The following is a 15,860-nucleotide window of genomic DNA, read 5'->3' on the forward strand; positions in this document are numbered from 1 at the left end:
ATCCAGGCCTTCAGGTTGATACATTTTCTGACTGCAAAGACAACACTGTCCTCAATCTTTGGCAATCTCATTTTTTCCCTGATAACATTAATAGCAAAAGTTGAATCAATTATGTATACTTATTCAAATTTTAAAAATTTGTGATTTAAAATGGTCATAAACATTGCACATAGTACACTATATTTGAATTTGAGTTTTTGAACTTACCAAAATTGCTGAAGACATTAATTAAGGAAAAAGAAATAAAAAATAGAAGGGTGACTGGTAAGGTAGAGAAGGGTACCAACAGGAATTAGAAAGGGAGAGAAAGAGGAGATACTAGTGAATGAAATTGACCAAATCATGTTATGTGCATGGATGAATCAGTTACTATGAATTCTACTATTATGTATAATTATAAGCCACCAATAAAATTGATTTATAAAGTAAAAAAGAAAGTCTTTGGGGAAAATAAGAAAGAAATGTGGATTTTGAAACTGTAAACTTTATTTTAAAAAGAAATAATGTCATAAACTGCTCTCTACTTATATTTTCATTGTTTCAAATGATGAAAGAGAAAAATATGAGGAAACCAATAAAAGTGTATTTTATATATATATATATATATATATATATATATATATATATATAAAATATATGTTTGTGTGTACATATAATATATATATATATTTTAGTTATATATATATATACACATATGTATATTCTAGTGACATAAGAATGACCTTTACTTAAAATTAGTTATTATGTTATAGTCCAAGAGAACATAAAGACTGAAGTACCAAAATGATACATTTTATAAAGCACTCTCTTTTGTACATAAATGTCAATTGTGGAATACAAGGAAAGTACTACCAAGAATAGATAAAAAATGGCAGGATTTAAGTAAAATTATTACTTCCGTAGATCCCTAGAGTCATCTCAAAAAGTATATCATGCTAAAAGACAGCCACAAAGGCTGGAAGCTCTATGAGGTCATTCACTGCCACTGTCCTCGACTGCCCCAGAGTTCACAAATTTCGCTGGCCAGTTACTCCAGGACCCTCTTAGTAGAAAATTGTGAAAACTTTACCTACTTCAGTTTGCTTATAAGTTTCAGTTCTGACACAGGAAAAAAAAAAAACAATTAAAAATGTTATTGTTTGGGGGATTTATTTGATTTTTTTTAATATCTAAGTTATAAATATGGTGAAAACAATACCCATTTAAAATATTTGGATTACTTAATCTTACAAAATGAATAAATCCATTTTAGAACATCTTTTGGGAAAATAAGAAGAAAATATGGATTTTGAAACTTTAAACGTTATTTTGGCATGTATTTTATGCTGAACTCTAGTCTGGATCCACCTGAATACAGAGGGGCAGAGGTCAGTAGCAGGACTTCTTAGCCAAGAGCTTTACAAAGATGATCTTATTAGTGCAGTCCTGGGAGTAGAATAGCAGTGAATCAGAAATAGTGTTAGCACCTACTTAATAAAGAAGGAAAAAGGAACATGATAAATGAATCTCTAAAAAAGATGATCTTGCCAAAATCTCTCATGCTTGCCTTTCTAGTGTCACCAATAAAGGTGATTTTATCTCATTGGATATCTTACAAAATCTTCAGAGTAATCCATCTAAATGGGGGTTGTGCCTCAGAGCATCCAGAAATAAATGGCATCATTAAGTTCTTCTGAAGTAATGTCTCCTTTCTCACTAATGTGCCAGCTCCTGTGATAGTCTCCCTGAGGACTCTCAACTTCGCATTGCTCTCTTCCTAGCATGAGTTCCTTCCGATTCATGAATGTAGCACCATTTAGGAAAAAAAAAAAAATATTTGCTTTTGGAAATATAAAAGTACATTTTAAAAATTACAATACAAACAAAATTGTAGCTCAGTATAAAGTGTTTTCTGCTTTTCAAAATAGGGTATATGTTCTGGCATATGATTGATAGTTACAAATTATTCTCTTAAGTTACACAAGCAACAGGCTTTATTAGCAACAGTAGTTAGCTTTCTAGTTCTTAAAGATGACTACCTAAAATTTGGATTCCCTAGTTTCTATGTATAGTAATCCTCCTTGAAATCTATTTCAAGATCTCCAATGGATGCCTAAAACAGCAGATATTAACCACTCTCTATATGCCATGGTTTTTCCTATGCATGCATACCTATAATAAAGCTTAATTTATAAATTGGACACAGTAAGAGATTAACAATAACTAACAAAAAAGAAACAATTATTCTGTAATAAAAGATCTATGAATGTGATCTCTCTTTCAACGTATTATTTTACTACATAGAACTTAGCAACCTCAGCATCTTTTTTTTTTTTCTTTTCCTTATTAAGTAAGAAATTTTCAACTTTACACTTAAGGGAAGCACTTTATGGATTCTCCATGGCATATCTAAATCATCAGCATGACCTCTGTTGTACTTGTGAACATTCCTAAGTGAAAAAGGGGTTATTGAATGTGAACATTATGATATCATGACAGTTGATATGATAACCAGCACAGCTATAAGTGACTAACGGTATGTAGTGTATGTGGCATATACACCTTGGACAAAAGGATGATTTGTGTCCAAGATGGGAAGAGGTGAAATAGTGTGATATTTCACTGTGCCACACAAAATGGTTTTTGTGCAATTTTAAAATTAGGAATTGTTGATATCTAGAATTTTCCACTTAATATTTTTGGACCACAGTGACCACAACCATGGTTAAGGGGATGGGGGTTCTACAGGTCTACTGTATCTTTCTTTCCTCCTTTCCAAATAGTAACCTGCCATCTGAGTATTTTATAATGATTAATATCATGCTAAAAATGAAAAAAGGCAGATTTATGATTGCTCTCTCCACATGTCCATTTAAAAAAAATAAAAAGATGTTGTCAAATATTTCATTTCTAGGTGAGATTTTTAAAAAGATGTGTCTGTCCCCAAGGGACGAAATATAATAAAATATAATATACAGGAAGAAATTGTTCTCATGGCACAGGTTTAAAGAAACTTTCTACATAATTTTTATATGATACCCAGAATAAAAAGAAACACTGGCTTTTGCTGCTGAAGGGTTTTATATAACAACTTTTTATCTTAGTATGTGAACTTGGAATGGTCCCTTAAACTCTCTGAACCTCAGTTTTGTCATATGTAAAATATTTCTAACACTTATTTCCTTAAAGATTTTTGAAATCATATAGGGTGTATACTTAGAATATTTACTAAATATATAATAATTTCTTATTAATACATACAAATAGATTAATTATGTGAAATGCATTTAAGTAAATATGAAATAATATACCCTAAGCATGTGCTGAATACATAGTCTTTACTTATTAATACATAACAAAATATTAATTATATAAAATATATTTGATGGTATGCATATATTCACACAAAGGGTAGCCAGCTAGAGATATAGAGAAACAGAAACTAAGACCTAATGAGAAAATTCAATACAGTTGGTGACATGATTTACTTCAGAATACTTCTCAAAGACACAAAGCAATACTACTTCTTCAGTGCAGGTCAAATGGCAGTCTTTGTATGTACAATTTGTGAAATGCCCTGCATGAATTGCCACGTACTGAAATGCTTTCACTTAAGATGCCTGTTAAAATTCATTTCAGAAAGCTAAGAAACCACTTCCGTATATGCTTTTACTGAAGCTGCTTTGAATCATTGACCTTTCCTCTCTGGTTCATAACACCTTGTCAAGATGCAATGGACTGTTGCTAATATAAAAGAAAACAAGATAGGATTTTATTCTGGGAATGGAACCCAGAGCTGAGGTGCCAAGTACAAGTGATCTTAAAGGTATGCTGGTTGGTGCATTATAGTTATATATAAAATTGGAATACATTGTGATATATTCACAAATGCATATAGCAGAATTTGGCCAACTTCATCACCCAGGTCTTCCCCTTTCCCCCGGTCCATCCCAGTTGGTTCCCCAACTAGTCTCTACTGAACTATAATGCACTTAATTAAAAGAAAATAAACAAATAGAGGGAAGACTAATAAAGGAGGGGAAATTACGGGGTGGAGGGAAGGGAAAGAGGCAGGACTGGTAAAGTGGTTTACCTCTATAATCTATAATTCCCAAATTAATTTGGCCATGGAATATTATTTTTTAAAAGTAGTCCTACTAAAACAGTTTAGAGAAACACAAAGTTGGCCTTCTGTACCAAATATGATCTTTAGAATGTTTGCTACTCAGCTTCAGAAACACATCACTAAATTTAATGGTTCTTAAAAACATCACTGCAAATCTCTAGTAACATGTTCTGAAATATCACATTTCAGATCAGAAAGTATTCAAAATAAATGCTAGCTATCTCTGAGTGTTCTTTAAAGGCAAGTGGTCTAAAGTTACTAAGAGGCAGGACTTAAATGCAGCAAACTACATTATATGCATTTATGAATATGTCAAAATGAAAAATGAACCCAACTTTTTGGTAAACATTATTATGTTTAATAATGTTAACATCATTATGTTTAATGAAGAAAAGATGAGAAATAAAGAATGAAAGAAAGAAAGAGAGAGTAAGTAAGAAAGAAGGGAGGAACAACTGTTAATTGGCATTAAATAATGAGTTACATAGAAAGTTTGTAATTTCTACCAGCATTTTGTTCTGTGTCTTTCTATGTACATGGGTAAAATCCAAATTCTGAGTTTCTCACTTTCCCTTCAAAAAAGTTAGTGATGAGTAATTTTTCTTTCTATTTTCCACAGCTCATGTTGCTATAAACTTCTAATTCCCTGATGGGTAGCTGTCAATGAATAATTCATTTCACCAAGGCTTCTGCTGTGTAAATTTTTTATTAGATCTTTTGGCATTGGTGGCTAGTATAATTCTTCCTATCAGAATTCAGGAGAACTTTTCTGTAGATTAAACAATAGTGAAAATAGGGGGGCAAAAAAAATGGACTGTAGCCAGACCACTAGAGCAATAACAAAGCAGATCTCAAAGTCCACCTAAAATTTTGCTGGAACAGTCTAATGGTGCTAAATATCAGACTTGGGTTAATTTCACAGGTCCTAGCATTAAAAACCTGTGATATGAAGTCACAGTATTCATAACGGCGAACTTTCAAATTTAGCTTTAAATGTCATGTGGGAGGATAAATCAATCAGACTATATTTTCAAGGAATAGTTACATGATTTATAAAATAAGAGTATCATTTACATATAAGAGTCATTTAAAAGTAAATATAAATGGAATTTTCCAAGTGTTTATGCAAGAAAACTGCTAATTGACAATGCTGGGAGGGAGACAAGGATCCTTTGACCAATTCATTCATTGGACAAATCACACTATCCTCTGAGTAGCAGACTCTGCATATTAACAGAGTAAAGGGTAAAGTTCTCCATAGGACAGTTAAAAGTGGTTTAACTCTATAATCTATAATTCCCAAATTAATTTGGCCATGGAATATTATTTTTTAAAAGTAGTCCTACTCAAACAGTTTAGAGAAACACAAAGTTGGCCTTCTGTACCAAATGTGATCTTTAGAATGTTTGCTACTCAGCTTCAGAAACATCACTAAATTTAATAGTTCTTAAAAACATCACTGCAAATCTCTAGTAACATGTTCTGAAATATCATATTTCAGATCAAAAAGTAGTCATAATAAATGCTAGCTATTTCTGAGTGTTCTTTAAAGGTAAATGGTCTAAAGTAACTAAGAAAAAACAATAAAGATGCTCTTGGTCATTCAACACATTCAAGTGCATATTTAGAGTGAATAAAGAATAAAACTGGAAAAAAACATTTTTTTTTGCTTTCTTTTAGAAGAGAAAGGTGCTGGACATTTGAACATCCAAACAACTTATACTGAAAGAGGAAATGTGACTATTTCCAAAAACTCATGGGAAAAGCCAAAATTCATGGAGATTCTCTGTCTCTGTCTCTCGTCTATTTCCAAAATGACATCATATGTAGAAAAAATCATTTTAATAAAAGATTTATTTTTCCATCTTTACCATATAAACCTAAACAATGATAATTAGAGGATTTTAAGCCCCTTGTTTCACACACCTAAATGGAATGTTCGAATCTGACAAGTATATTTTTTTCTACCACAATTTTAAAACTTATCTGATTTAAGAAATATTAGCATTTTGGAGCATTTCACGTCCACAGACAGGTATTGCTTTTGAGTAAAATAAACAAAAACTAAAAGGAAAATCAAATATTGCAGACTCCCCCTGCTACAGAGCTTTAGCTTATCTGCTTTTCATAGGACACAGAAAAGGAGCAGCAACATGAGCCCGCACCAATGCCTGCCCAGGAGTGAGGCTAGATGACACATGAGTACAAAGGGGTACAAGACTCATACTAGCAACTGAAGTGGTGCATGAATGAACAGGAACCTGAAGGTTTAACTGCTGTTGTCTTGTTGGAAGGTGACCATTTCTACAAATTCACTTGTTCTGAAGAACTTTCTTTATGTAAGTCAGTCACTGGAAAAATAAAATAATGTTTTTCTCTTAAATAGTCAAAAGTAAGGATAAACTTCATTCTATTCTTTTTTCCTTTTCAGCAGCTCAATGGAAAGATCAGTTCAAATTTACACTAAATTTGACTTTTTTATTCTTTAAGAAATTTGTATACGCCAGGTCAAAAGTGGAGTTTTTTTGTCACTTGGATGTTTCCACAAATTATAAAAATAAACATGGTTTTCAAAAGGAATATTGGCATGTCCCACTTTAGACACTAAGATAATAGGCCAAGATTTCTGCACATCTAATAATATCCATTACCAAGGCATACTCATTTTTTTTATAACAGCCTTGAATCAATCTCCTGGTATATGTTCTCAGTGCTGAGCCTGAACAGTTTCACAGAAAGCACAATAAGACAAGGTTATATGAGCAATTATTTTATAACAAAACCAACAATACAACAGCAACATCAACTTACTTGGGAAGGATATTTGTTCAATTTTATTATGTTCTACAAAATGCATTTCATCATTAATAGAATATTTCTAGGACAGCGTGTGAATAAAATTAGCTGGTTGACTCTATATGCTTACATTGGTTGCCCTTTTATTAAAACTCAAAAGATTAAGATAAGGTTTTGCACATATATTTGATTCATCAAGAAATATTTTCCTCAAGAAAAATGGAACTCATGAAAACATTTTAAAACTACTTCCATTTTCATCTTTCACAATTATGTCTAATTTTCACATTTACATTCTTATACACATTTGTCCAATCCTGATAAAAATGCCTGTACTGTAAATTATTCCTTTAGAGTCATCAAATTATTTTTCAAAGCTTTTAAGGCATATTTTTTTCATATTTTTCCTATTCAATTGTTTTTACCTATGATTTATTTAAAACCCATTAGTGTTTCCCAACTTATATTTTACTTTTCAGATAGATTTTGAAAATATAGTTCAGTCAAATAAATATTTTCAAAAGACATCACAGGTGTTCAAAGATGCTACCTAGTATGTCTACTGCTTATGCTTTCTGTGCGAGTGTAGAGCTTGTCATCTCATTTCTGAAAAGAGTAAGAAAAAAAAAGCATGAACAAGAGAGTGTTCAATAGTAAAGAAAAAAGTAGAACAACCTGCAGAGCAAAGCCTCTAGAAGTCAATTTTCAGCATGATCCCTTGTGCAACTTTAAAAATCTACACTTAGGAAAGTGCATACTTTTCACAGTTTGAAAGAATAAAGAACACTCTTCAAAACTTCTGTCAAGATTCCCTTATTTTAAGACCTTACCAGCTGGTAAAGAACCAGTTGTCTTAAAACTATCAGAAATAGTTTGTGAATATAAAATATGGTTAGCATTTCTTTAATGTTTTTCAAATCAACCCAATCAAATTGGATTCAATTTCCTATAAGAAGTAAAACAAAAGAAAATCAGGCTTATAATACCTATTTGTTGGTGTTTTATTCATGTCTGAATGTATATCTCCTTTAAATTACAATAAATTGATACCAAAAGCATTATAATATAGTAGGGAACAATGGCTATTTTTTGGTAGGATGAACTGGGTTTGAACATACTGGTTACACACATATCATTAATTTTGACATTTTGTAGTGCTGTGATGATATTTTTCTCCAAAGTGGAATAAAAATACCTAATTTACAGGATTTTGATAAAGATAAACACTTTTTAAATAATAGAATGAGTTAATTTCAAATGGAATTCCAATCCTAAATGATTGACAGTGAGAGTCTTCCTGGAATCTTATCTTTAGAAAGATTTTTGTTATGGTTTGCATATGGAATGTCCCCCCAAGACCCAAGCTTGATCTCCAAACAACAGTGTTCCAAGGAAGAGGGGAGCTATGATTGGACCATGAGGACTCTGATGTTATCAATGAACTAGTCCATTGTGGATTCCAAGCCAAATAGAATTTTGGAAGGTAATGGAAACAATAGAAGGTGGGACCTTCTTAGAAGAGGTGGGTCACTGGGGTCATACCTTTGAAGGGAATGTTCCTGACACCTTCCTTTCTCTCCCCCTCTGCTTCCTGCTGCCAGGAGGTGAGCAATTTCCTCCTTCATGCCTTTCACCATTGATATTTTGCCTCACTTCAGCCCTCCCTCCCCAAAACAATGGATCCAGCTGACCATGGAATGAAACCTCTAGAACTCTGAGCCAAAAGAATTCCTCCTTGAATTTTTTTCTAAGGAACTTGTCACAGCCATGAAAAGCTGACTAACACATTTTTTGTAGCCCCAAACATGTTATTAGTGGGAAATAATCAATTACCATTTTAAGTCTGATGTATGTATTTCTTTCTTTCCTTTTTTTTTTTTTTTTTTTTTTTTTTTGGTAGTGCTGGTAATCAAATACAGGACCTTGTGCACAACCAGACAAGCATTTTGCCACTGAGCCACATCCCCAACCCCTGATTTAAGTATTTTTTTTAAGTAGTCATACCTCCCTCCCTGTGGCTCAGTACAAACTTCCCTCTCCTCGTGGTTGGTTGTGATACAGTGTGCTTATTTTTCATCTTAAAGATTCACAACCCAACACACCTTGTAGCTGTGGACAACAAAATCTAATGTTAACACCAGATCCTTATAAGTTCCCTTCATCATCCACATCTTCTTTAAGCCAACTCTATGATCTCTGTGGGAAAGCCTAAGATAATGACCAGAGACCTCAGTAAGCCATTGTCCCAACCAACAGCTTTTGTTCTCTGTGGCTCCTCCCCTCCTCGTAAATGGAGCACATTTCCCATAACACCTTTCTACCTGCCTTAATTGCACACCTCTTCTCTCATGGCTTGTGAATGATATACTACTTATGCTATCCCATGCATTTGTGTGTGTGTGTGTGTGTGTGTGTGTGTGTGTTACTTCCACCATCCCATATATATATATATATATATATATAAATATATATATGGCAAAGTGTACTAATATATATATATATATATATATATATATTTTTTTTTTTTTTTTTTTTTTTTTTTTTTCCTGATGAGTAGCTGTATTGACAAGAATAAAGTGGACTCAAGTCAGACAAAAGGCAAGAGAGCATCTACCAGTATAAACAAGTTTCTTATGAGAGAGACCAGCACATGGGTCAGACACTTAGACACACACCAGGATAAAGAAGTATACCCTGAATGGCACATTATAAATACCCACAGCTAAATACCCTGGAGCCCTATTATGGTATGATTAAAGTTTATAGTCTCTTTCCAGAAAGACATATTAAGACTATATTAGAGAGGGTTAGACAATGAGTAGAGGGATTGTCAGTATAAGTATTTTGGAAAGAAGCTTCCAAGATAATCTCTCAAGACTCTCCTCTCAGCATGTTAGACATTGTATGTGTACTTGAATATGGGCTAAAATTCTAACTTGCCAAAAACCATTGGAATAAGACAGAAGTGATGGAATGGTCTTCCAAGTTAGATTATAAAAAGACTGTGGCCTCCATCTTGGACACAAAGTCTCTTTGATTGCTACTCTGGGGAGACTAGATGCCCTTTCACAGGAAAGTCCTCTGGAGCAACTTGCATAGTAAGGTCTTGGGAGAGGGCTCTGGTCCACAACCAGCCAAGAACACTGAGATACACATGAGTGAACTTGGAAGCGGAGCCTCTACTAGCAAAATTTCTTGATAATACTGTAGACCCTGAGAACATCTTGACTACAGACTCATTAGAGACCTTATATCAGAGAGGTGCTGGATTCCTAACCAAAGAAACTGTATGATAATAAAGCTAAGCTTCAATGCCTAAATTCTGGAGTAATTTGTTATAGCAATAGATAACTAATACAAGTATTAGTATTGATACTAATACTAATAACAATACAAATATTCTTCCTTCTGGTATCCTGCAATGCCTTAATGGAAACTCAGGAAATGGCAGCTTCCATTATTTTTTAAAGCACAATCTTAAGTTGTTTAAAATCTTGAGCTTTAAACCAATTAATTATCCAAATTAATATGTATTGAGGATATTTCATAAAAGACACTGTATAAAAGTCTAGCAGGTATGAGATGAACAAAGAATGTGCTTTTTTCAATTTATCTAAGATATTACAAAAAGATAGAAATTAACAATTATGAAGAAACTGAAAATTTAAATATCCATAGCATGGAAATAATGATAAATCACTAAATACATAATAAACAGATACACTGCCTCTCTTCATTTAATTTCTTCACAAGTATAATTTTTTTCTCATGACTTCTGAACATAGCTCTAGCAACTGTCTTTCCAGTGGACCAGTGGCCCTAAAATTCAGCTTCCAAAGTCATGATTCTCAATATTACTACACATAGTGCACTATTTAAACATTTATTGAGAGAAATTAATAGATTGTATTTTAGAAAGTATCATGATGGCTTCCCTTTCCTCATGGACAAACATCAAACATCATATGAGGAAGTCATATTTAGTTCATTTATTTAATTGTTCAGGGTTTACAGAAAGTGCTAGTTTTCAAATTAGGATTTTTGAAGTTTAATTTTGGTTTTGTCACTTATTAGCTCTTAAAGCCTTTTTCCCCCTATGAATTGGAGATAGTAATGTCCATTTATTTCAGAGAATCTTTCTGAGGACTAAAAAAAATGAATCACATAAAGTTTAGAGGAAAGAGCAGTGAGTCTGGCATTTAGCTGGAACTCAATAAATGAAAGTTGCAAACAGAAATGTAAGTATGTGTAAGGGATACTATCCAACACCAAAACATGGGCAGTCTTTGCGAGAGACTTCTAACTTATTTGATGTTGTCAATAAAGTATGGGTGAAGCTACAACAGATTAAAAACTGATCCACAGTCACTATTCACTCAGCTGAGTGCATATCCCCATGTTAATGAGTAAGATGTATGAGCCAAACATAGCCCTTGACCTACTTAGAATATTATGAAATCAGTGGAAACACATGAACCACTGTTAAATGAGACAGAGAAGATAACTACAATTTTAAAAAGCACAAGGCTATGTCTAAAAAAAAAAGGCAGGGGGTGGGGTCCTCAAGTCAAATCAGATGAACACATTTAGAAACTTCTTGACAGCTCTGTGATTTGAGATGGATTTTGACAAATGGTTAGGACCTCTATTTACCTACAGGAACAAAAAAAGCATGCTTGGCAGAGAAAAATGCATGAACAGATGCCTTTGAAGAAGAAAAGTATGGGACAAACAGTGTAAAAGAGTAGGGTGAGAGGGAGAGTTTGACCACTAATATGCCTGAAGAAATCACTTTTAAATAGCATGATGATTGCTAATATAGAGCAGATTTGATTCCCAAAGACAATTCTGTACTATTCTGATAAGGAAATTAGAAATTTCTTCAATAATGATCAAGGCACAAAGACATACCTTTCTGCAGTTACTGTTTCACATACATTGCATATGTGAGTATGTGTTAGAAATGAGTTAATCTTACTAAAATTCACAATAGAGTCAAACCCAGGAGATTATAGCCTTAGAATCCATCTTCCATATAAGCAATGTGGGACATCTTACTGGAAATAAGATTTGCTTCTAAGAAGATGATATAGAAAATACAGGAGCAGCCCCTCCAAACATCACTGTAGTTCCCTCTAGAGTATAAATAGTAGCATCCACCCTCCTCCAGGGAAAAGATTTTCAAAGCTGTTTGGCATTTAACATGCTTTTAGATGGTGACACACTAAAGGGTGAGGATGAATCAGGCCAAGTGAGCAGTCCTCTAGCATGATTGAAGACCAGCACTCTAAAAAGGAATGATTCTGCTTACCATGGTACAAAAACTAGTGCATTAAAATATTACACAATTCATTGAATTCCCCCTAAAAAGAATAAAAACAGAAGTGGTTTTGCTCATACTCTCTGCAAATATCCTCATGAGAATGGAAATATCTCCTACTATTTTTCATTATATGGTCAAATTACTCCAAGCAGGTCCACACCAACCAAATTATATGGTCACTATAAATATTTCATGTTATATAGTCTTTCAAGTTATTTTCATTGATTAATTTCTTAATAAATAAATGTTGGCTCAATTATTACTCTCAAATCAAAAGCTGTTTATGCCCTGTCCTCAAAAAGAGTAATAGCACAAACTAAAGCCACTGTGGCCAGTAATGGGAATATTCAACACATATGAGTTACTTGAAATACTGTGTAAAATACACTTAAAATTCTCAGAACAGAACCTACAACTTGTGAGGTGAATATATTACACCCCTGTGGACATCTGTCTTTGGATTGTACTTATTTGGTTGGGGGTGTAGCTCAGTTGTAAAGTGCTTGCCAAGCACACATGAGTCCCTTGGGTTTACTCCCAGAATTGCTTTAAAAAAAATTGTACATACTGATCCTTCACTTCAACTAAAACACTATTAATTTAACTCCTGCTAAAATAAAATAAAATTACTCTAGCCAAAATGGCAACAATCAAGAATACAAGTAACCATAGTGTTGGCAAGTATATGGGGTAAAGGGTGAATTCATACATTGCTGGTTGGACTGCAAATTTGTGCAACCATTCTGGAAGGCAGTATGGAGATTCCTCAAAAAACTTAGAATAAAACCACCATTCAACCCAGCTATTCCACTCCTCGGTTTATACCCAAAGGATGTAAAATCAGCATACTACAGTAATGCAGCCACATCAATATATATTGCAGCTCAATTCATAATAGTTAACTATGCAACCAACCTACATGATATACAACAGATGAATAGATAAAGAAAATGTGGTTATATACACAATGGAATATTACTCAGCCATAAAACAATTACTTTATGACAGATTTTTAATTTTTTTGCATTCTTATTCTATTACCTAGCCTCACAAATTTATTAGCCACTTTTCACATGCATTATGTAAAAATAATTCTATATTTTAAAACAAATATGATATATCAATAAACATTAAATAGAACTGAAATAGCACCATCTGGTCTAAAAATTATTATTCTAAAAACCATGGCATCTCTGTCTACTGTATTTCTCAAAGTATATTTGAATTTGTTATGGCACTTATTGAAAACAATGCAAATATTGCCAACCATGTTTCATGTTGCAAATGGTATCATTTGTTTACAAGTCTTCCTTCCGTATGTTGAAATGTCTTAGCATGGTTTGGCTATAATTTGTGTATAATTCTCTCTCACATTCCATTTGTCAAGGTGAGTTAAGGCAAGTCCAAATGGAATGTGAGTTGATATACTGAACCACATCCAACTGGGCTTTAGATGTGAGTGTGTGATTTGGCTTGAATATGCAATCCTGCTCCACAGTATGAAATATCATTCCTCAGCTAATTATGGTCCCTGAGTGAAAGGCACACAGAGATCTAAACTCAACAAGAACCCTGAATCAGGGCCACAGCAACAACATACATTTCAATAAGGGATCATTTTAGCTGGCGTTCGTCATTGAGACTTATACATCACCTGTAATGCAGCATTATTTTTATGGAAAAAGACTGAATACATTTAATAATTCAAATTATCAAAATACAATGACCAAAGTATAATGTTAAAAATATGTCATAAATACCCAGTAGTGCTCTTGTAAATTGTCAATAGTTTAAGTTATCAATATAGTTTCCTTGGTATACAATCTGTTTTAGTGAATTATTCTATTGAATATTTTCTACAAAAATCATATTTGACTACCTTTAGTTTTCTCCCTTTGAATTAAGATCCATTCTCCCAGTCATTCCAAGTATACCTTGTAACTCATAATTACTTGAACTCAAACATATGGAATATATTGAGTAATAGACTCAAGTGTGTGTTTTGAATCCCTTTGAGGATTTCCACGCAACTATTTTATAAAGGAAAAGTGAAATTTGAATTCAGTTTCAGAGAGGAATGCTAACTAACATTTGTACAAAAGAAGGTATTTTGAAGTAAATAGTAAACTAGTGAAATAACTCCTCACTTACTAATGAATGACTCTACTGACTAAAATAGAATACTTTTAAATACATTTTCATACAAGATTAGGATTTTTCTGAATTTGTAATTGTTAAGAGGATAAAGTCTTTTAAAGATGCCCAATCTTTCTCTGGAAAGGGTTCAAAAAACAGAATATCACACATTTCCTATCAGATTATCTTGTCCTTAATTAAGAGGAAAAAGCCTGAGCACACATTTTCTTGAAAAAATGTCAAGGTGTTATGGTCTAGATATCAGGTGCCCCCCAAATGCTCATGTGTGAGACATGCAATAAAATTTAAAGGTGAAATGATCGGAATATGAGAGTCTTAACCTAATCAGTACATTAAGCCCCTGGTAGAGATTAACTGGGTATTAACTATAGTCAGGTATGGTGTGGCTAGAGGAGGTGGGTCCCTGGGGGCATGACTTTGGGTATATATTTGGGTCGGGTTGAGAGAGCTCCCACTCTCTCTCTCTCCCCCAACTTCTGCCTCCTCTCTGCTTCCTGGTGGCCATATCATGAGCCACTTTCCTACACCCACACTCTTCTACCATGATGTTCTGCCATCCCTCAGGCCCAGAGGAATGGAGTCAGCCATCTATGGACTAAGACTTTGGAAAACATGAACTCCTAATAAACTTTTCCTCCTCTAAAATTGTTCTTGTTAGTTCTTTTGGTCACAGCAATAGAAAAAAATGACTAAAACCCAAAGCAAAGACAGCTTTATTCATTGGACAAAAAAAAAAAAAAAAAAAAAAAAAAAAAAAATTCATAGGTATTGTAGTTAAATGTACCCTTAATATCCTTAAGGATCATTCTAAGCCAGAGAGTAAATTCACTTTTCTTTTTTTTTTTCCTTTAGCTAAAATGGGAATTAGACATTAAGCATCAACATGTACAAGTTTTCAGTTTCTATTGGACAAAAGGAAATGGTGGAGGTTTTGGTGAACCAGAGAATATACATTTTTTCCAGTGAAGCACTTATTTAGACAGAGCTAATTGATGGACCTGTCATGCATTTTCACTATGTTAATCCCAAATTTCCAAGTTTGTCAAGTATCATCAATTATATCAAATTTAAATCACTACAGTCCACAAAAAACATGTCTGTGATCCTACTATGACCTGAGAAATTTGTGATTCCTATTGTAAATAACTCTTTTTAATATGATGCAGAATGGAAAACTGCATCCATAAAAATGAAATGACCAGCCCTAGGACACAGCCATTATTTTGAGTCATGGTAATAAGCTATGCCAATAGTTTATTAATTTATTTAACCATATTTTCAGATCCTAGATTAGTATAATTTTGTTTAAAAAAATCACATTTTTCTTTATTTCAATTGTTGACCAAGACACAGTTTTAACCTAGAAAGAAAAAATAATTTTTTTGGAAAATGTTATAACATGGTGCAGCTATACATATCACAATCAGTGGTTACTTTAGATTATGCTGTTTATATACGGAATCAAAATGAATAAATTTT

General features: G+C 33.1%; 1 protein-coding gene across 1 annotated transcript in view; it reads right to left on the reverse strand.

Moving 5' to 3' along the window:
* Positions 1-15,860, reverse strand: part of Dpp10 (dipeptidyl peptidase like 10) — a 623,123-nt gene that overhangs the window by 517,326 nt on the left and 89,937 nt on the right. The window lies entirely within an intron of this gene.

This window comes from Marmota flaviventris, chromosome 11 (assembly GCF_047511675.1).
Source record: "Marmota flaviventris isolate mMarFla1 chromosome 11, mMarFla1.hap1, whole genome shotgun sequence".
Classification (NCBI taxonomy): Eukaryota; Metazoa; Chordata; class Mammalia; order Rodentia; family Sciuridae; genus Marmota; species Marmota flaviventris.